Below are 23,166 nucleotides of genomic sequence, written 5' to 3'. Positions count from 1 at the left end.
GCTTCATTTTTTCTGCCATTGTGCAGAATTTATCAAAGTAGACTGAACTTGGTACATTAATGCTATGTGTGCATTGAAAGGAGGGTGTATAGGAACAAAGTTCCTTTGTGAACAGCATATAAGTGACCATAATTTTACTTCCATGCTTTGTTGCAATTCTTCTGTAAATGCAGGTGTATATATAAATGTATATACACACCTTTCATTGCCTTTTAAGTCCACATAAAGCTATCTGTATGTTCGTAAAATCCTGCTCTGTGAGACTTTAAGACTATTAGAAAAGTAAGAGATACTTGGAAATATAGTATTTCACTTTGATCAGGTGGGTGGGGGCATTACTTTTTATTACAGGCTCTCTTAATTACAGTCAGATCTGGAATATTATTTTAGTACTACAAAGATTTCCTGTGTTAGAACAGGGAGAGAGGTAATACTGTACTACAATCAAAGAAAAGGAAGTTTAAAAAGTCAGGGACAGGAAAATAATGGATGCAATGATGTAGATACTGCAGATGGAAATTGAGGCAGTTGGCTACAGCAAAGTGAAGCTCATAAGCTTGTAAAAGAAACCCTTTTTTAAAATCTTCTCACACTGTTGCACAACTTCTATGATACTGAGGGACAGAATACTACTGGCCTATGTGGTGGAGGGCCGATAATGGAAGCCAATGTTACTCACTCTCTGCTTTTAAACCACACCCACGTTAAACCACACCCATGTTACCACAGACTTTCATGTGGAGGGCACACAAAGGAGGGCCAGTTGGACAGCACTGCTGTAGCATATTTCTCAAAGTGTGAAAACCCACAATACACTATCACAGGTCAGAAAGATGCCATGGGGCACGTGTTCTTAGGTCCGAACCTATAAGGCGTACTGAGAGAATCAGAAAACTACCTGCATGGATCAAGGACTATGTGATGTGATGGGAATAATGTATAATATTGATTTAAGATGCATACTGTTTAATTGTTGTTATTTATTACATTTGCCCAAATGCTTTCCTACTATAGGGGGAATACCGTATATACTCGAGTATAAGCCGACCCGAGTATAAGCCGAGGTACCTAAATTTACCTACAAAAACTGGGAAAACGTATTGACTCGAGTATAAGCCTAGGGTGAGAAATGCAGCAGCTACTGGTAAGTTTCCCTAATTTTCCTAAATAACAGATGGCTAGAATCGCAGCTGCCATAAAGCAGGACAGGACTGCTGCTTACAATGAAGATCAGATCATATCTGTGCATCTACTGGGACAGAATGCTCTATTATACAGATAGCTAGAATCTCAGCTGCCATAAAGCAGGACAGGGCTGCTGCTTAAAATGGGGATCAGATATGATCTGTGCAGCCACTGGGACAGATTGCTGTTATAGTTGCTGTTCAAGTTGCAGTTCAAGTTGCTGTCCCTGTACTTTCTCCCTATGGGACTTGGATACTGGCAGAGCAGTGAGAGAGAGCAGGAAGGGCCCTGCCAGCTCTGGAATAAGTTTGATTTACAACAACAGCAGCCCTTATTGCTGGCAGGGCAACTAGTGAGAGAGGAGGAAAGCTCCCTCCCCTGCACATAAATGAGATCGCCCGTGCCGTGCAAATTAGACTCTGATCTGCTTGTTTGGTGACCTGTATAAACCCCTCACAGTTTTTAAATACCTTGGCTAGATTATTTCAGGCACAGGACAGAATTTTTAAATTATCATATAGTGGAACCTATTTTTCCAATTTCCCAGGGACCGCAAAAAATCCAGGAAGGAAATCACATCCAAGAAAACAAACTATATGGTTATATAAAAGGGGGGGGGGTTCTCTTATTTACATCAGAGTTCTCTTGGTTTCCCAGCATATATTTAGCTTAAGCACTATCAATGTACGGAGCCTGACGGCTCCAGAAAATGTTCGATTTACAACAGCAGCCCTTATTGCTGACAGGGCAGCTAGTGAGAGAGGAGGAAAGCTCCCTCTCCTGCACATAAATGGGATCGCCGGTGCCTCTGAGCCTGCATTCACGCACACGCACATAGGGAAGAATGTGGGAGGGGACACAGGCAGGGACGGTCAGCCGTCTCTCTCCTTCAGTATCCAGTGACGTGGGAACTAGGGAGGGGGAACGTGATGTGGCCAGGTAAGTAATCGTGCTTATTTATTAGATTCTGCGCATTTGCTTTATCGATCACTTGTCCGTTGCTTGTACTGACTCGAGTATAAGCCGAGGTAGACTTTTTCAGCACATTTTGGGTGCTGAAAAACTCGGCTTATACTCGAGTATATACGGTATGTGGTTTTTATACAAAGGCCCTGTAGGTGTCACTGTGCACAAGAGTTATACTGTGTACATAGTACTTCTATGCTGCTTAAAAGGATTAGAGTTGAAGCTACTGTTGAAGTTTAATGGCTGCATGAACCTGCTAATAAAGGCCGGTTATACTCTACTCATCCTCATAGTTGTGGAGCCACTTAGAGCACTAGTACGTGGAACGTTAAGTCGGGTATGGTCAGAGACTGCTCAACATAGCTTTGAAATAATGAAATAGCTAATTGTGAACTGTCCAGCGCTAGCTTTATTTGATCCTGCACTACCCACTATGTTACTACAGATGCTTCAGACTATGGCATTGTAGCAGTTCTCACACAGATCCATGCTGATCATACAGAGAAAACTGTTGGATTTGCATCCAGAACAAAGGCAGAGCATAAGTATTCAACTGTTGAAAAAGAAGCTCTAGCATGTGTTTGGGCAACAGAAAAACGGAGAACATACCTATGGGGTAGAGAATTTACCTTATGCACGGATCATAGTCCTTTAACTACACTGCTTACAACAAAGGAACTAGGAAGAGCTGGAATGTGTATAGCTAGATGGTCAGCAAGGCTACTGAATTTCAACTACAAAATGCAATATGATGGACGCATATGGAATGCAAGTCGTCTTGCTCCTGTTAGGAGAAGCTCCATTTGATGAAGGACATTTTCCTACTCCTGATGCCAACTGCAATAGGCCTGAAAAAGGTGAACCTATAAGGCATACTTAGAGAATCAGAAAACTACCCGCATGGATCAAGGACTATGTGATGTGAATAATGCATAATATTGATTTAAGATGTAAGATGCATACTGTTTAATTGTTGTTGTTTATTACATTTGCCCAAATGGAATATGTGGTATTTATACAAAGGGCCTGTAGGTGTCACTGTGCACAGGAGTTATACTGTGTACATAGTACTTCTATGCTGCTTAAAAGGATTAGAGTTGAAGCAACTGATGAAGTGTAATGGCTGCATGAACCTGCTAATAAAGGCCGATTATACTCTACTCATCCTTGGCTACAAAAACATAACAACGTGTATTCATCAAAATGTAAGGTTTGTATTGGCAAATGAACGCTGGTGTATATTAACCAAAATTCATCAGAGCGAAAGTTTCTCAAGCATCAATTAAAATATGGCGGCTACATAAAGGTCATATAAATATATTTACAGTATTAGTGATGTTGGTGACCACTTATTATTAAAAGGAGATGCTCTATTGTCCTAAAAATTAGCCCACCATAAAACAAATGTGGCATGAGTTTAAAAAAAGTGTAAATATATATTTAACAGTTACAACTTTTAAACATAATCCCACATTAAAATAAGAAAAAACACTAGTGTTTACACTTTGATAAATTTATAGATTAACTATTGTTCGCCAGAGTGAAAATTCGCCTGGACAAATGTTGCAAAATATCTCTAGCACTGAGGTTTTCACTAGCGAATTGTCCTCTTCGCCATTTAGTGAATAGTCAAAGTTGTGGCAAATTTTCACTACACACCCACAATTCACCCTTTAGTAAATGTGCCCCATGTCTCTTATTGGGTTTATCAGACTGTACCTATTTTCAGTACAATTTTCAAACTTTGGAATTAACAGGAAATTTCATATACAGTATGTGGCATGGCCTTTGCTTTGATTAGGCACCCCATGAATAGCAGCCTTAAACCAGAAAAGCAGTGAACGCTAAAATCAGATGCTGCATTGCACACGGAGCTAATGAAAGAAAATGAGCAGGAAACGCTGCTGTAATAAATGCAAAATATTGTGTATAGCACCTGCGGGTTCTGTAGGCTGCTTTTCTATTTACTACCAATCTTGTACAAAGTTTCAGTGCACCCACAATGCCTATATGCACACTTCCATTAGTGAGTATCATATGTTCTTGCAAAGTATGCAGTCTAATGCTTACGGCAATGTTGACATTTTGCCCAGTGATTATAGTGCTACAGTGATCAAAATGCTAAAAATGCAATTATGCACTGAAATCTCTTAACTCAACAAATCTAACCTTGAATATCTATTGGAAGGGCCCCAGGAGGTGCCATGCTATGTACCGCCATGTCTCTTGTTTGTTGACATTGCATTTTATAAAACTATAAAAGTCTTGTGCATGGTGACAATGTGCCAGTATGTGTATATGTTATTTGAATGTAAACGCTGTGTGACATTTGTGTAGGCCTGTGTCGAAGGGTACAGAAACCCCTTCTTTCTCTTTCACACCCTGAGAACAGCCAGCAAGACTTGATAAAACCATTGATCGATAATGTGAGAAGAGAAGTGTTTCGGGGGGGGGGGCAGGGTGAGGAAACTAGCTGGAGGGAGATGAGGGTATTCTGTCAGTGTGAGGAGTGAGGAAAGGCAAGGAAAATGGCGCGGAGAAGCACTGGCAAAAAGAGAACACGAGCAGGTGAAATTTACTAATCGCTAAATGTGACTCACAGATTGAGATATGTGTATCACTTAAGCACAACCTCGGCTGCTAATTGGTGAATTTTTTGTGCATTTCATATCAATTCAGTTTCTCTCTATAATAACAAACAGACAACTGCCACATTTCTTTATTAATTATCAACAATAATACATGATTAAAGCCTCCTGTCCCAGTGATATGCATCGGTTTGCCACTTATCCATGATCTGTGCAACATCATCGTTCTGTAATTAAATACAGCACACTGCACTCTAATAACGTTATATTCTTGCTTTCGACATCTCAGGGGCGTCCTTTGCCCCTTCAACTCTGAAAGCTGTGCGCTAATGAACACACATGTTCTTATTAAAAGCCGATCATTCTGTATCTCACTTGTTTTTTGCTATATATACACATCACAGTGATGTTGCAATAACAACTTGGTGATTGAAGAAAATGGTGTGCTGGTCCATCTTGAACTGTTATATATAATTAATTGACCAGGCACCCACAAAGTGGATAACGTGGACAGAGTACAGGTACCTCCGGAATCATTATAAATATATATAGTAACTTGCAAATTAACTAGCTCCTTGACCAGTTCTTTAAAAGCAAAAAAAACAACAAATACTTATTTTAATCGCACTAACAATTAACTTTAAAACCATGGAATAAGTTTCATTAAACTAGAGATGCACCGAATCCACTAATTGGGATTTGGCTGAATCCCTGAATCCTTCATGAAAGATTTGCTGAATACCGAACTGAATCCAAATCCTAATTTGCATATGCAAATTAGAGGCGGGAAGGGAAAAAAGTGGAAAAATGTTACTTCCTTATTTTGTAACAAAAAGTCATGTGATTTCCCTTCCCACCTCTAATTTGCATTTGCAAATAAGGATTCCGATTTGGTTCAGCCAGACACAAGGATTCAGCCAAATCCGAATACTCCTGAAAAAGGCTGAATCCTGGCTGAATCCCAAACCAAATTCTGGATTCGGTGCATCCCCAAATTAAACAACTCCTCCTCACTATTATTACTATAACTGACATCCCACAGTACTTTAAAGGGAATATACATAATTCATATCAATCTTTGTCCTGGTGGAGCGGTTGAAATCACAGGGGGGAACAAGGTGGCAGCCCTGGTGGGCCCTGTACCCAGTGGCGTAACTAATGGGGGAGTAGGGGATGCGATTGGGCCAGGGCCCGCACCCCCTCAGGGCCCCCCGGCAGCCTGCGTGCCACTATGTTCTGCGGCCATTTCCGGCTGTACGTAGGGGGGTGGGGCCCGGCTGCACGTCCCGCGCCAGGGCCCGCCCCCCTCTAGTTACGTCTCTGCCTGCACCCACCAGTCTGACCCTGGATGAACCCCCCCTACATAATGGACTCCTTTTAACAAAACAGTCACAACAAAGGGTGAAGGGGTTGTATACTTACCTTGCAGACCAAACATGGAGTAGCTTCAGTTTCTCTGTTGGGCTATTTTAGCTTAAAAGATATAACTAAACTCACAGATATTTCATGATTAAAACAATAGGCAAAAAGTATGTTCAGCTCAAGCCTTATTCATTGCACCCATGTTGCATATGGTACATATTACCCCTCAAATCTGCCAGTGTTATCTGGAACATTATACTTGTATTAGCATAAAAGTCCTTTGCTAAGTAAAGGACTCATTTAAAAGTCTCAGCTCTCAAGCATATATTGTGTGCCCCTTAAATTTAATTGTGTAACCAGTGCTTCGTCATTTCTGGTGCAACAGATTTTGCCATAATGCAAAGTTTGCCTTAATAACAGTGTCCACAAAATTGCACCTGCCTGTGTGATATTATTGTGATTTCCAAGAATAAAAGAATCAAGATTTAAATACTTTATATATTGTTTATACTGTTGATTTTGCTTGACTAAAATCATTAAATGGGATTGGGAACTATTTCTTAAGATGACAGGTCCCCTTTACCACTAGTCATTTTGTACATGTATGAACGTTCTACCTATGTTATACCATGATATAATAAACTGATATGCAAGACATTTGGGGGCAGATTTACATAAGGTCAAATATCGAGGGTTAATTAACTCTCGATATTCGACTCATGAATGTAAATCCTTCGACTTCGAATATCGAAGTCAAGCTTTTACCGCAAATAGTTCGATCGAACGAAAAATCGTTCGATCGAACGATTAAATCCTTCTAATCGTTCCATTTGAAGGATTTTAAACCATCGAACGAACAATTTTTCTTCGACCTAAAAATTGATAGAAAGCCTATGGGGACCTTCCCCATAGGCTAACATGGCACCTCGGTAGATTTTAGGTGGCGAAGTAGGGGGTCGAAGTTTTTTTTAAAGAGACAGTACTTCGACTATCGAATGGTCGAATAGTTGAACGATTTTTAGTTCGAATCGTTCGATTCGAAGTCGTAGTCGAAGTAGCCAATTCGATGGTCAAAGTAGCCAATTTGATGGTCGAAGTAGCCAAAAAAATCATTCGAAATTCGAAGTTTTTTTTATTCTATTCCTTCACTCGAACTAAGTAAATGGGCCCCTAGGTGTACAAAGTTTTACTCATGCACTTACCTTTTACACTACCAGCTACACAGTCATACTCATGGATAAGTGGGCTGATGAAGTTAGAACACAATGTAACGTTCTATTTGTGCTGCTGCCAGGGTCTTCTGTGAGCCTACTCAAGTTTTCAGCTGGGGCACACTGTGGGACATATTTTACCAAATTTGGAAGTTAGGATGTTTTCACTGAACTTCTCCCCTTTCTATATAAAAAGGGCATTTTGTGCAGAGGTCCTTATCTTCTTTTAAACAACAGACTCTCTATTCTTTATGCAGCAGCTTTTGAGCAGCTCTGCTGGATCAGAGAGTTACTGGAAGTGCTTAAGTAAAAACTGTTTTCATATTCTTGTTTAAAGCCAAAAATAACCAAAACCATTGATATATCTAATTAACTATAATAGGCAAAAAGTTCAGCATAACCCTTATTCAATGAGCTCATATTGAAAAAACATTTTTACAACCAAAACCTTTATTGCCATACACGGAGATGCACATTTAGTGAGGTCACCACCAGGCCTAGGCAGAAAGGACCATATAAATGGTTTGTTAGAATTTTTAAAGCTGCCTGACAGATATCCAGACACAAAATCAGTGACTAGAAGAGGCCATACATGTGCACGGAGCCCTCAATAGGCCCACCTGTCGATAGGGCGGGTTTGATTTTCACATCAGACTTTGTCACCTCATGATCTACTCTAGCCATCTGACATCCATCATGAAACCTACCTTAAGAACTCATAGCAGGATGACACAGTGGCAGTTCCATGTATATATACCACCAGAACGCATAGCAGGATGGCACAGAGGCAATTTCATGCATAAATACCCCCATAACGCATAGCAGGATGACACAGTGGCAATCCCATGTATAAACACCCCCAGAACTCATACCAGGATGGCACAGAGGGAATTCCATGTATAACCCCCCCCCTTCCAAAACTCATTAAAAGGTTCTGGGACTTGCAGCTACTGAAGGAGGCACATTTGGGATTCTTATGTTTAAATTGTGGAAAAAAGGTTTTCCTTGTCCTTTAAGTCAAAATAAGAGCAAATGTAATTAAAAATAATATGGAAAAATGTAAATGCTGTAAAAGCTATTTCTACTCCCTGCATTGCTCCTCTTGACTACATGCATCATTGAAACAATGCAGCATAGCCAGCTACCCAACATCCCCCTAATGCTAAATCCAAACTTATAAAAGAACCTTATCCAAAGATAAACCATACAGAAATGCTATTCTTCACATTGAGGTTTCTGTGCCAGTGGAGAAAACACCTGACAGATAATATCTACCCGTCATTATATACAGGAAATGCATATCAGCAAGAAATGCAAATTAATGTTTTCTGGCCAAAATTTGCTTTGTGTGTGCTATGACAGTGGAATCATATTCATGCCTGTTATTAAACTAAACTAGAGCATGTAAGGGTAAACAAAGGTCCAGCATGATACTGTATTTATCTCAGGATACTAAATAAGCTTAGCTTAGTTTAAGTGAATCCTCTTAATATTTCAGGATAGTTTGATGCACAGTTCAAAAAAATGGGCGAAATTGTTTATGTGGTGCCATAATTCAGAAACGCATCCTCTCAGTCTGGAAACCATACCTCCCAACTGTCCCTTTTTTGGAGGGACAGTCCCTCTTTTGACAGCTCAACCCGCAGTCCCTCATTTGTACTGGAAAGTCCCTCTTTTCTCTGCACTGAACAGCCAGAAAAAGAAACCAAGTTTCTCACTTAATTGGCTTTTAGCAGAGAGCCCAGAACAGCTAACAGGTGCAAATAAGATACTTTGTGACAATTTTGAGACACAAAAACACAGTTTAGATAAGGAGAAATATTTTCAAACTTTAATAACCTGCCAAATTTTGTAAAACAAACATGGTAATTAGGGGGTGTGGCCACAGAAAGGGGTGTGGTCAAAAAATTGCTGCGCTACGTGCAGGAAAAAAAATTTTGTCCTTCTTTTTACTTCCAAAATGTTGGGAGGTATGTGGAAACTAGGCCTAAAAGTTTGACATTATTGTTAGGAAAACTTTTGCAGGGTATAATAAGGGATAAGATATTTAAATAAATTGCAATTCCAAATACTTTAGTGAAAAAGGTTACTCATTAAATGAATGAATAATTACAGGTTGGGGAATTCAATATCGGGTGATATTGTGTTGGCAGATACTATTAATGCCATTAAGAGAGGCTTGGATGAAGTTAGTTGTATATACAGTTTATTTTTGTGTGACTGTATAGTTTGGTCTGTATAAGTATATGTATATATGTGCACTAGGGTTAGTTTAGAGGGGTTCAATCCAATTTAACTATGTAACTATGTTAACACATTAGGTGGCATTGTCATCTCTGTCAGCATTTTTCCTCAGGCAGAGAAAATGTATTGTGTGACATTAGCCCAAGGTAAAATTCTGTATTCAATTGTTGTGTAAAAGATCTGAGGAAGAGTGCAGAAGATCCACAGTGTTTGTTCTTATTGCTTCCTATAAATGTACAAAGAGGTTTTCTGCACCAGAAATTAGGAGTGAGATACTGTTACCTTATATTTATATTATATGGATTAATTTGCATATTTTGTACAGGTATAGAATCTGATTATGCTGGAATGCTTAGGACCCAAGGTTTTCCAGGAATGCTTAGGACCCAAGGTTTTCGAATGATTTGAAGTATTTTAATCGATCGATCAAGCGATTTTTATTCGATCATAAAAAACGTAGAAAAGTGCTACATTTAACCTCGGTAGGTTTAAACTGCCGAAGTATGTAGTCGAAGTATTTTTTAAACTTCGGCTATCGAATGGTCGAATAGTGGAACGATTTTTAGTTCAAATCATTCGAAGTGGAAGGTCGTAGTAGCCTATTCGATGGTCGAAGTACCCAAAAAAGTACTTCGAAATTCGAAGTTTTTTTCATTCGAATCCTTCACTCGAGCTTAGTAAATGTGCCCCTAAGTCTACTAGAAAATAACATAAACATTACATTAACCCAATAGGCTGGTTTTGCTTCCAATAAGGATGAATTATATCTTAGTTTTGCTTAAGTACAAGGTACTGTTTTATTATTACAGAGAAAAGGGAAATCATTTTGAAAAATTTGGATTATTTGGATTAAATAGAGTCTATGGGGCAGGTTTACTAAAAGGCAAAGTGGCAGTTGCTTGCGAAAATTCGACAAGGGAGATAGCTAACTTACTAACAGGCGTAGAGGACAATTTGCTAGTGTTAATGTACATCACTAAGGAATTTTGTGCCCTTTTGCCAGGTGAATTTTTGTTACGGCGAACAATAGTTACTCCGCAAATTCACTAAAGTGCGAATTTTCCATTACGTTACCCCTTTCGCCAGAGTTTCCTTCGCCTGCTTAGACCTGGCGAACTGATAACATGAAGCTACATCCTCCTCAATCCTATGTCAGTGACATCATATCCTGTATGCCAACAAGTTTAAAAAAACGATTAAAAACGCTGGCGTGTTTTCATTTTTTAAAGCCGGATTGTCTTGTTTTAACCATTTGAGGGGCATGCCGCATTTGTTTTATGGTGGGCTCATGTCTAGGACAACAGAGGATCTCTTTTGCCTTTGTTTTGCTTCCATGAACATTTTTACTAAGTGGCCACATCATGCATTTGCACCAACAAATGGGCACTGGGAGATTCCAGAGTCTGTTTCTGAAATGTAACCCTATGTAATCCAAACAGTGGTGTAACTAGATGTCACTGGGCCCCACATCAAATTAATTTTAGGGCCCCCAACATATCCAGAGGTTGTCCTGCTTTACCAATATATGTTGAAATTGCTCATTAATTATGGCCTCATGGGCCCCTATACCTCCTGGGCCCCCCTACAGCTGCAGGGTCTGCTTCCTCTGTTGTTATGCCCCTGAATCCAAATATTTTAACTAATTGTAGTCCCAAGGGGCAGTGTGATCAGCCTTTTCTGTCACAACCCAATTTCTTGAGGGTGGATGACTTTGCATTCACATGATATGTAGGGGGCACGCTGGCCCTAGATTATCGCCTGACATAGATGGTTTCAGTTGATAAGAGCACTTAAGAATAACCCAAAGTGCTTCCCACTGATATCATGGGGGTGATTCATGGTGAATAGTGGGTGTTTTAATAATTGCTAGTGTGACATAGCTATGTACTCATAACATGCATGGATCTTTATACATGCCTTCCATCATTTGAACTGATATATTGACAAGAAAGACATAACCAGATGCAGCACACACACACATCTACATAACTTTCTAACACTGATATTGATTTCCTCTGTAATATTTTGCTTCATTGAGCAGCTTCATAAAAAACTATTTAGTAAAATCATCCCCTGCCCTGCCAAAGTACTGATGCGTACCCCTACATATCAAGAACACTGATATCAACTCCTGAAGAGCTGTTACATTATCAACTCCCCTTGTTATTTTTATACCCAAACATTCAGTAAAATGTATTATTCATGCCATTCCCATCAACAAACAGCAACGTAAGCAGGCTAAGCTTTCTGTGTACAAAACACATTCCATATGCAAATTTTTTTGCAGTGTTTTTTCTTCATATTGTCATCTCTGTCAGGCAAACATGCTAAACCAGCACTATAGGGTCAACTGTGCCAAGCCATCTATGCTGTATGCTATTGCCTGTGTAGATATTTTTGGAGGCCAGCACACACAAGAAATTGTGATGTGCACAGAAACATTTTTTTGCTCAATCAGTGAGCACAGAAATATTTTAATTGGCCAATGAGCAACTATTTATATTGCACCAGCACTGTGAGCATGTTTTACTGATTGTGTCTGTGAATAAAAGTCGAACGTAGGACTGAGCTCAAATGATCCCTGCTTTTACGTCTCAATAGCTTGGCAGTGCCAATATATATCTCAAAGTATATAAGGGAAAAAAATATATTTTTTAAGCATTTATTTTTTTATATAATGGTGAATGTCTTTAAGGACAACCCCTATGTAGTAAAGCTGCCGTTCAGAGCATATTTTGGGCTGGACATTTTTCTCCTACATGGTGCTTTAACATGGCAGAGGCTGGTGATTTAAAGTACATTTATAAAATGCATATAGACAGAGCAGGCATCATTGTTATGATAAGGAATATTCACTTGAGAATAGCATGCTGCCGCTTAGGATTGGGCCTAGGCATATAGTACTCCAATGTATGACTAAGCTCCGTTCAGGATATTGAATTTAAAAAGCCTGCAACAACAGATCTAAAAGCCACATGCTAATTTAGGCTTTTTAAATTCAATATCCTGAATGGAGCTGTGTCATACATTGGAATATTAGTGAAATCAGTTGGACTGTGGGCCACTGGACACGTGCACTACCTGAATAATTAAGAGGTGGATAGTGGGTGAGTGCTGACTACAAAAACTGTCTAGGCATATAATACCCCTAAGGTTAGCTGCCGGGATACAATGTTCTGCTACATGTTTTTATTAGGATTCTGTAGCGAGAGTTTTATCTGGTCCAATAGACCTGAGGCATTAATGATCCCCGTGGGAAAAGGAGGAGCAGAGTTAGAAAAAGTGATTGATGATAAAATTGATCTGTGGATAAATGGAGGATTGATCAGTCTGAGAGGATTTTATGTCTTTGGGTGTGGTTACGAGAGAAAGAGAGAAGAAAGGATTGACAGAAATGAAGAGAGACCGGGAAAGGAATGGGGAGCTTGTTAGAGAAAGATGCATTAATGAATATGGTTTCTTTGAAAAAGGGAAACATTGCATCAAAGAAAGATGCATTTACATTGCTCTGAAAATAATCCCTACAATGTTATTTTGGCTACATAAAATGACCTATAATGGTACATATTCTTGAAAAACAAACCAGACAAAAGATTTCCTAGCATCAGATTTTGCTCATCCAAGATATTGGAACTGCATATGCACCAAAAGCGGCTTGTATGCCTTCTATACATACACAGTCAAATTGCAAGTGGTTGAACTGTGTAGCAGAAATAAACTGAGATAGAGAAAGAAAGAAATGTGTATAGAGCAAAGACATGATACAATAAATGCACAGAATGATAAGGAATACAAGTTAAATAACTGCAGAGAAAGAGAAGAAAATACATGGACAAAATGGAACAGACTACAAACTGAGGGGACAGACAGAAGGGCCATCCCATCTGGCCTTTAAACATTAAGAAGGGGGAGCAATAGCAGAATGATGTGAATTATATGACTGTGTCCAGCCAAGGCTGTCATACTATGTAACACTCAGCCAGAGGGCAGAAAGAGAAAAAGAGAGAGGGGAGAGAGGGAACGAAAGACGGGAACGATAAATGAGTCAAAGAAAAAAAAAGAAATATATTTATGTATCTGTGTGCGTGCATGTGCATAATTTTTTTTACTTGCCTTAATGAGTCTGACAGAGGAAAGTCGATTGGCAAACAAAGTTGATGAATTCTTTTTCCTCGGCAGCCAATCATGCACTCTGTAACAGAAAGCAATTTTAACTTCATTAGTTTCTAAATGTACTATATGTAATGATACATTTATATCTCATTACATATTCATTTAACCAGATATTGTGTGGCGCTTAATAACATATGTAATAAAGTACTGTATATTCTACAGCATAACTATTTTCTATATTCATTATATAACATATTGCATATACATAAACATAATCAACAGTATAATTCAGATGTGAAATATTTATCAAGGTTAGGACTAGCGATACAACCCTATGGTTTGTTTGATCATATACTGATTTTTTAGGAAGTGGCATTAGGATGACTATAAACTGATTGAAGGAAATAATATCAAATGACTGCCCCAACAGGTGGTATATTATTAGAGGGGGCAATTATGTGATGTTAATATACCTTAGAATGCAAAGAGGTGAATAGCCCAAGAAGTAGAAGGAATATGTAAGTATGTATATCTTTATTTCTTCTCCTCATTTAGATTGCTCTTTGTACTTTATATTGCAAGCTTAAGACCAGTGTCACATTTGGCATTTTCACCAGAGGAGGGCAATAGCGCATTCATATCTGGTACTGCCCCAGGCAATGTATCTGTGAGTGTCCATCTGCGTGACGTCAATGCATGCAACGCCATATCTATATTGTCAAGATGCCCCGGGAGGAGGGCTGATCCACTCACATCAGGCCATCTTGTGTATGCAGTTGAAAAAATGCCACGTGTTATACGGATCTTATTAAGCACCTGATGTATAGGTCAGTAGTTGTCTTTATGCTTGATATGCCCTTCCATTGTCTGCACTGTGGAATAGGTCAGTGTTTTATAACTGATCGTTATTAAAAATAATTAGAGATCAGCAATTCCAATCAACTTTCCAATTGGTCTTCATTATTTATTTTTTATTAGTTCTTCTGATTTTTTCCAGCTTTCAAATGGGGAGTCACTGACCCCATCTAAAATCAAATTCTATGTAAGGCTACAGATTTATTGTTATTGCTACTTTTCATTTCTCATCTTTCTAATTAGGCCTCCCCTATTCATATTCCAGTCTCCCATTCAAATCAGTGCATGGTTGCTAGGGTAACTTGGACCCTAGCAACCTGACTGCAAAAACTACAAATAATAAAAAATGAAAAACAATTACAAATTATCTCAGAATATCACACTCTGCATCACATTAAAAGTTAACTCAAAGGTGAACAACCCCTTTAATGATAGATTGATACTTGTATACACAGCACTGTTTATTTCTACAGCACATTATACAGACTGGGTACATACACATAAAAGAATATAAATATACACATTTGCTATAAATTGATATAAATATACACACTGACAAACATTAAGTGCCATATTTTAAGAAACACAAGAGAAAGGAGGTGCCAGTCCAGAGGAGCTTCCATCATCTAGGAGCAAATTCCCTTAGCGGTGCAAATTCGCTATCGACCGTTTCGCCCAAATCGCAACACTTCGCCAGGCGTAAATTCAGTAGGTCTAATTCCCAAAATGCAAAGTTGCGCCCAGGGCGCTGGTGAAGTTGCGCTATCTTTACTTCGGCAACCAAAGCGAAGTTGCGCTAGTGTTGGCTAATTTGCATATGGTGGGAAGTTAAAGTTGAATGGACGTATATATTGCAGCAAAAACATTACATTACACAAGGCCAGGGAACCTTAATAAAATAAAATAGAGTTGTTATAATGCCCTACACACGTGCCCAGTTTATAGTTGATGTGCCCTATGTTAGGAAATGTAGAGGGGAACCCGGGTACCCAAAAAAAAATTTACGGTCTATTGCAGGCTATCACCCTGAAAAAAATAAGACTTGATGAAGTCTAATCCACTTCGCCTGGTCTGAGGTGGCAAAGGCAAGTGGTAAAGGCAAGTCTGGCCTTCAGTAAAATCTTCATCTTAGTGAATTTGCGGAGTTACATCCGTTCACCAGGGCGAAAATTCACCTGGCGTTAGAGTGCGAATCAACGTTATTGTCTATCTCATTCGCTAGCGAAGTAACGCCTGCACCCGCTAGGGAATCGGCGAAGTTCTGAAATGACGTCACGCTGGCGAATTTTCACTAGCATTAGTAATTTCGCCCTTTAAGGAATCTGCCCCTAAGTAGGTGGGTAATTTAGTAGTTCAATAGCATTTGTGATGGAACTGTAATTGGTCTTTCTCTCCTGACAGTACAGTGCAGTGCTGTCTTATTAATAGATTTTCCAAATTAACTGAAAATTAGAGGCTTCAGAAGAAAAAACATAATTTTTATTCCTATAAATATTTGGCTATTAGCACCTCAAGAATCTTTGGCAACATTTTGCTATTTAGGTTATCTACCTGCAGGGGACTGTTGCCTAACATTTTAGTCTCTAGCAATTATGACTTGATTAGGATAAGCTAGTTTTGCACTTCTGCCCTGTTGCAAATCAAAGGAGAGGGTCGTGTAGCAGCAGGCATGCCACTGGGACAACACTATTGACATTCTGGGCAGATCCACAAGCAGATGGATGTTGTAATGAGAGCTCTAACAACCAAATTGCTTGTTTGAAAATCTGACATTATGTAACATCACAACAGTTGTGATGCATTCGCCAGTGACTGCTGGTGGTTCTTATAATGGATGCTTTCAAGCACTGGAATACCAGGTTACCTATAGTAGAAAACTGAAGCAGTAGCTAGATAAAACACTAAGGGGCCCATTATTACTAACAATCAAAATGTTGTTTTTTTCCACAAATCTTGAAAAAATCTTTTCCTATATTTCTAAAAAGCTCTAAATATTTGAGATTTATTAAGAGTAAAAACCACGAAAACCTCAAAGGCAAAACTTTGCCAAGTTAAATTGTCGAGGTCCTGTAGAAGTCAATGGGAGCTGCGCTGATCTGATTGGACCACTTTCAGGTCCAGACTGAGAATTTAAATAGGCCCTGGCATTTCAGGTACACAGAGGCCCAATCAGCCCACACAGAGGCCCAAATAGCCTCCATCCGCCCACTAAATCCTGACTTTCTATGGCACCTTATAGCAGCCCCTCTGCCATTTGCCAGAACCCACAGATTGCCAGTCCAGTCCTGACCGCTTTAAATCAATTCTGACTTTTAGAGGTTTTCAGATTTTTTTCCCTAGCAATTATTACAAAAACTCAACGTATTAGAGGTTTCTGTTTTTTTTAACGCATTGTTCAGCTTTTTATTTTTTTATTCATACTTTTTATATTCGGATCCTTTAATAGATTCAGTGACAGTTTTCAGTGTAGTTTTAGAGTTTGTGAGCTTAGTCGTAGTTTCAAAAGCCTCAAAAAAACCACTAAAACTGCCCATATTTTAATAAATAAGATGCTACGAGTCATTAAATGCAATTTGAGAACAATCATAATTTTTCCCCCCACAATGGAATTCCAGTTTTGTTGCAGTTGTCAAGGGGAAGTTGTGCTTGACACAATTGCAGCCAATGCAACACATTTATTAAATTGTACTCGTGTTTGATATGAATCAGACACACTAAGCTGAACGTTTTCTAGGTCCCTTTGGTGTAATTACCAGTGTTAGTTGTGAGAGTGATGTATGTTCCTAATTCTTTACATGCAAATGTGCACCTTTTAACATAGATCACCGAGGGAACCCTTGAGCTCCCTCCTATGGAACAAAAGGCAGGAAAAAAGCAGCTGCAGCGGGTGAAGCACATTTTTTACTCAAGTTCAAATGGGAGCGGGTCAAAGGGGGCAGCATCGCTAGTGCAATGAGCATAATAGTGATCTCTGCACTAGTGGAGCCAAGTTTCCAGGTTAAAACCTGGAAATCCGGCTCTTAGAGTTACAAGAGGAGGCTTTTTACCTCCCCTAGTAATGGCAGCAGTGGTCCTGTGTACAGGTTTCAGTGAATGCGCTACAGTTAAAACCTGCAGACAAGGTTAGCCTGCTTCTCTATAAGTGACAGGTGCCCTTCTATTTAATATTCCAGAGCAGTTGGCAACAGAAAGAAAGATCCCTTATGAGGTTAGTGTCTCTGTACCATCCAGGTGGCTTGAAACCCCTTTTGTGACATTATCTATTGCAGCTAAAGGTTTACTATCTGCAGAAGGCAGGCAAGGGCACAGCAGCCTGCAGACAAATCTCCGGTAAGTCAGTTCTGATATCCTTGGCAGACTCAGAACAACTATCTAATGTATTCTGAATTATTATCCCCATGATTGTGTGATGATATGGCATGCAGATCACTGCTAGGCAGATTAACAGTAATTAACTATAATTTCATAGTGAATGATGACTGCCTCTAGAAAGGTAATGCCAGCTAGTTTTATAAGTAAGCACCTCAAATAGAATTAATTGTGCTTTCTATGTTAAGGGATATTTGTTATATATGGGCTTATTTACATTTGCAATAAAATGCTCTTTACTGTTATCCTTATTTACAGCCACCAAACGGGGAGTACAGGGGCCCCCGGATGGAAAAACGTTATATGTAAGTTATATGTAAGTTATGAAAGAAGCAGCGCTTGTACCAAGTGGTGGGGTTTGGCTCACCATGAGCAGAATTTGGCAATATTACCAGGGAAGATCAGGGTGCAGTATAGCATAACTGGGGAGTGACCACGGTGAATTTAATTGGAGGTACCATTTTACTTGTTGGCAGATAACAACACCCACAAAAAGCTGCCAGGAAGCAGGTAGTGCTGATAGGAAGCCCAGGTACTCCAGATAGTAAAGCTGGCCATAGATGCAAAGATCCGATCATTCGAATCCTCGAACAATCGGACTTTCCCATCTCACAACCTGCCACTAACCATTCCGATCAAATAAAGTAGTAAAAGAACAGATCAGCCATGTTCTGTCCGACAGCAATCGTACAAAAGTTATGTCCAACCAAAGCTAGTGACAGTCTCCCACTGAAAATCGTACGATCGGCAATACATGCAGACATATTATCGGCAGCCGACAGAAATCTTTTAACCTGTCCCATCGTCCAAACCACCGATCTCCGCCAGACTAAAAATGTCGGGACTCTCCACACACAGTTTGAAAATCGTACGAATCCTTGATTCGTATGATTGGATCTTTGCGTCTATGGCCAAGTTTTAAATGGCCAAGTTTTTTTATCACTGAATTACACTGCGTACATTGCTAGTAAGTAATTCTACCATTTAAAACTTTATTCTGGAACCAATAAGGGTATTTTTTAGGTGGTAATAATGGAATGTAGGCAGCCATCTCAGGTCATTGTGACTGGTCCTGTGCTTTCAAAAAAAAACCAACAAGTCACAATGAAACTGCTTTTGGATAAGCTACTGTTTCTCCTACTCAATGAAATCAAAGGAGTCACAGTTGGGCTTGAGTGTTTTACTACCGAGTGCTATTCTTATATCTTTTTCATATAATTTTTAGCAATGAAGGTGCCAGGGAGCTGTTATCTGTTTACCTTTTTCATTGTTCTGTAGATAGGCTTATAGGGAGTGAGATGATATCACTCTTGCAGTGCAGCAGTAAAGAGAGACTGAACTGAAGTTTATCACAGCATAAGTCCCATGGCTGGGGACACATGTAAAACTAATAACGAACAGATTTCAATACAGGATTCTGCTGGAGGAGCACTATTAACTGATGCATTTTGTAATAAAGAATACATCATGACAGAATCCCTTTACATTTTCAGTGACTCTGTGGTCAAATTCTGCTTAAAGGGGACCCGTCACCCAAAAAAATTATTAAAAATCCTATATTATCACATTAGTCAAGCAAAATGAACTCAAATTACACTATATAAATCAGTTGAATCTTGTTTCCTTCAGTCTGGGAATTCAAAATGATAGCAAACAGGCAGCAGCCATTTTGTGCACACTGTTATTAAGGCAAGCCTTGCATCATCTCAGAATCTTGTTTGTGCACCAGAATGGGGGACCCAATGTCCATCCCCATGCCCTGGCTTCACAATTAAATGGTAAAGAGAACGGGAGAATGTTTGGAGAGCAGTGACATGTAGGAAGTGCGGAATGGAAAGTGAAAGTAATTGTCTGCCCCGCCTCTATGCCCATGGCATAGAGGAGGGGCAGACAATATTTGATTGACAGCTCAGATTTTTAAATGAGTTTACAACAGCTATGAATTCTTTAATAAAAATAGAAATTGGATTTCATGTTTAATTTAAGAAGGACTTTTATTATACAGATTTTTGTGTCTGGGTGACAGGTCCACTGAAAAGAAAAAAAGTCACTCAGTGTGAATATTGGCACATGACAGCTGAACTATAGTTATAACTCTCTAACATTTCAAATTTATTGATACATTTTTGCTGTTCTGTATTGTGAGGTTCAAGCTCTAAAATCTTAATTTTTCTAGGTGCTGATAGTAAGGTTGGCTTGAAACCCACACAGTATAAATATCCCCTGGAGATTATTTCAATATTTCAGTAGTACAGTGGGTGTGTTTTAGCCATACTTGGTTTTATATTCATGGCTGTATTGATCCTAATTTTAAGGGAACATTTAAATTAAAAAGGAGCAGGAGAAGAGCATAATGGGATAAGAGGTTTGGGATTATGTATATATATATATATTTAGAGATGAGTGTACTTAAATCATTGGAGTGGTTCAAATTGGCACAATTGTGTTCTTGTATTTCTGCAAACCCAAATGAACTCATCCTTAAAATAATGCATCATTTTAAAAAATGTATTTGCTGTCTATACTTTATATATACTTTATGCATACAGTATATCCTTTTATAGGCAATCCTTTCAAGTTCTGCATATCTAATTTTTACTTCAAAAGTATATTAATGATAAAATCCGTGTAGTACTTATATACTTAGTGAAAATGTAACTTTCTAAACACTTAAATCAAGCTGGTACTTTTGATAAATTTGTTAGGGGGATTTAGAAGTGCATGAAAGAGAATATTACATCTAACAGAATACCTCAGTTTCTCTGTTGACTCCATTTCACTCATCTGTAGTAATGACCTTTTTCTTATTAGGATACACAAGTGTATGGAGGATGCCATTATACAGAGGACATAATCCATCCATGCATATCACTGGATCAAATTGTTAAAAGGGAAACTCACCTGTCTCATAAACGCAATTTATTTTAATAATCCACAGTTCCTAATAAATTTTTTCTAAAAAATCTGAAAAAGTCTTTCAGTTTACACTTGACTAGACCTTCTCTGTCTTTTTGGTTATTCAGATCAATCAAGATTTGTTTCAAAAGTCATGGTGTTTGCCTTTAGCCAAGGAGCTGTAATTTAATCAGATAAAGCCCCCTGCAAAATGAACACTCTATAATAAAAAGTTTTTATTTTTAATTTAGAAAACAGGCAGAAAACAAACTTACTTTAAGCCACATTTATATAGCTCAAGCAGAACAATGGTTTATGTTGCCTCTTAAACTTAAACTGTTCCTTCATTATATTCTCCTGTCTAGCCTATCCCAGAAAATGCATAGACCAGCCAGAGCAACTTTTTGAAGCTGGTGGAAAGGAGTCATAAATCTTATACAAGTGCATATCCCGTTGAAAAATAGGCACCGTTAAACAATGTAGTGAGCGACTGGATAATCATTGCAGGAGTGGGATAAAAGAGTTTACTAGACATATGGCTTCACCAACACTTAAATAAAATTGCTGTCTAAATCATTCTTAAATTTAATTTTAAATTGAACTACCTCTTTAAGCAGTCATATTTCAAAGTAGACAGATGCATTCGAGCTAGGAAACATTGTCTCCTGTAATATTTAAATTAAGGAAGTACATTACTGGGAAATGCTTCTTGGATATTTCACAGTACAAAAAACATACATTTTTGGCTAAAATACTATCAAAAACCATTCTATCCAACCACATTTGGCTTGTCTTTCTTGTATAAACATGCACAGAATGGTAACAATGGAATCTGTGCCCACTATCCTATCCACATTAATTCAGTTCACCAATGGTGATAAATAGCTGACTTGTACTTTGCAATGGCAGGAGCAGTTTATTAATAAATTGTTTTCCAGAGAGCAGTATATTAGAAAAACCGTTCTTCATACTAATACAGATTTGTGTGCATTGGTTGTCAAACTGCAACTGGATGGAGGGTGGCATGGAGCATGCATATTAATCATACATGACGAGATTCTGGGGTGAGTTGACTTGAGGGGCAGGGTGTCCAATGCCTCCTGACCCGATTGTACTGGGCTTGTCACAATATTTATAAATGTACCCAAAGCACAATATTTATAAATGTACCCAAAGCCTTCAGATGACTTGACTTCCTTTAATACAGGTGACTGTAGAACTACTTGGAAGTTAAAATGTCTGGTATGACAACAATTAAGCTTACCTAAATGTATTCCTGCTTAAATGAGGGGTTGATTTAGAGATAAAACAGAAGTTTTTTTTTTCATGAGTAAAGTATTAACTCACCACATATAGGTTGTGGCCCAGGTGCACCGCCCTGAGCCCTCAGCTTGGCTCTTATTCAAAAAAGAGGCTTGGCCCAAAATACGCTCCCTAAAGAGATACACCTGAGATAATTGAATACAAGGGTTGGTCTGATGTGGGATACCCAGGGATTGGTTAATGCTTTTATTGTTGGAGTGTTGTGATTGGTGCACTTTTGTTTAAATATTTTTGTTTGAGCGTCACTTACTCAGCCTATGATCAAGTGTTTGTAACATGAAACGCGTCTTTTCTACTTGATTTCTACAATTCGTTGGAAGGTTGCCTTTATTTGAGTGCCTGCCATCAGATTTATTCACGGTTATTCGCGGCTGATTTAGAGATGTTGATGTTTGATATTTGTTGTGCAATTTTAAATTAACTCACTTTCATAGACTACATCTATGACATGGAAGGGATGAATTTCATGTAAGTATGTGAAGTTGGTCTGGGATCCTAATATCCTAATCATTCTGTTCATTAAAAAACTAACAATTCTATCCTTTTCATGTTTTGCCTCCAGTCCAATGTTGCTATGAATTATTTTAAATGGAAACCTTAGATGTGAGAGGCAAAAGACGTTTTTGACGTTTGCATAATCAGGTATTAACCATAGGAAGGAGCCCACTGCAGTTAAGAGGCTTTGCCTTAGGAAAAGGTTATGGCAATCAAAAAAAAACGTAATGCACGATTAACCTTAGAAAACTTCTACTTCTACTGTACATGACCTACAGTTTCAAAAATATTCTTATATGGATTCAGAGCAACAGGAAGTACCTTGGAACTGTTTGTATCAGGAAAAGAAGCTTTGTAGCAGAGGATGGGAAGATGGGATGATATTTCCCCTAGGGGGTCCCTTCTGTTTCTCTTACATTTATGCTACTGGACATACATATGAATTTGTTTACTTAATGATGTCATTTAAAACAATTTTCCAGTACCTTAAAAAATCTATACATAAGTCTTGCTACTAAATCAGAAAAATATGAGTATCTTAAAGTAGTTTAGGAGTATAA

At 38.6% G+C, this 23,166-nt stretch overlaps 1 protein-coding gene across 2 annotated transcripts in view; it reads right to left on the bottom strand.

Moving 5' to 3' along the window:
* The window catches only part of lingo1.S (leucine rich repeat and Ig domain containing 1 S homeolog), a 125,570-nt gene that overhangs the window by 25,791 nt on the left and 76,613 nt on the right, over positions 1 to 23,166 (bottom strand). For both annotated transcript variants that reach the window (XM_041588360.1, XM_018255572.2), the window contains one exon: positions 13,670 to 13,748. The gene's annotated coding sequence lies outside the window, so the exon portion shown is untranslated. The remainder of the gene's footprint in view (positions 1 to 13,669; positions 13,749 to 23,166) is intronic.

The sequence above is a fragment of the Xenopus laevis genome, chromosome 3S, assembly GCF_017654675.1.
Source record: "Xenopus laevis strain J_2021 chromosome 3S, Xenopus_laevis_v10.1, whole genome shotgun sequence".
Classification (NCBI taxonomy): Eukaryota; Metazoa; Chordata; class Amphibia; order Anura; family Pipidae; genus Xenopus; species Xenopus laevis.
This window is presented reverse-complemented; position numbering and strand designations above follow the sequence as displayed.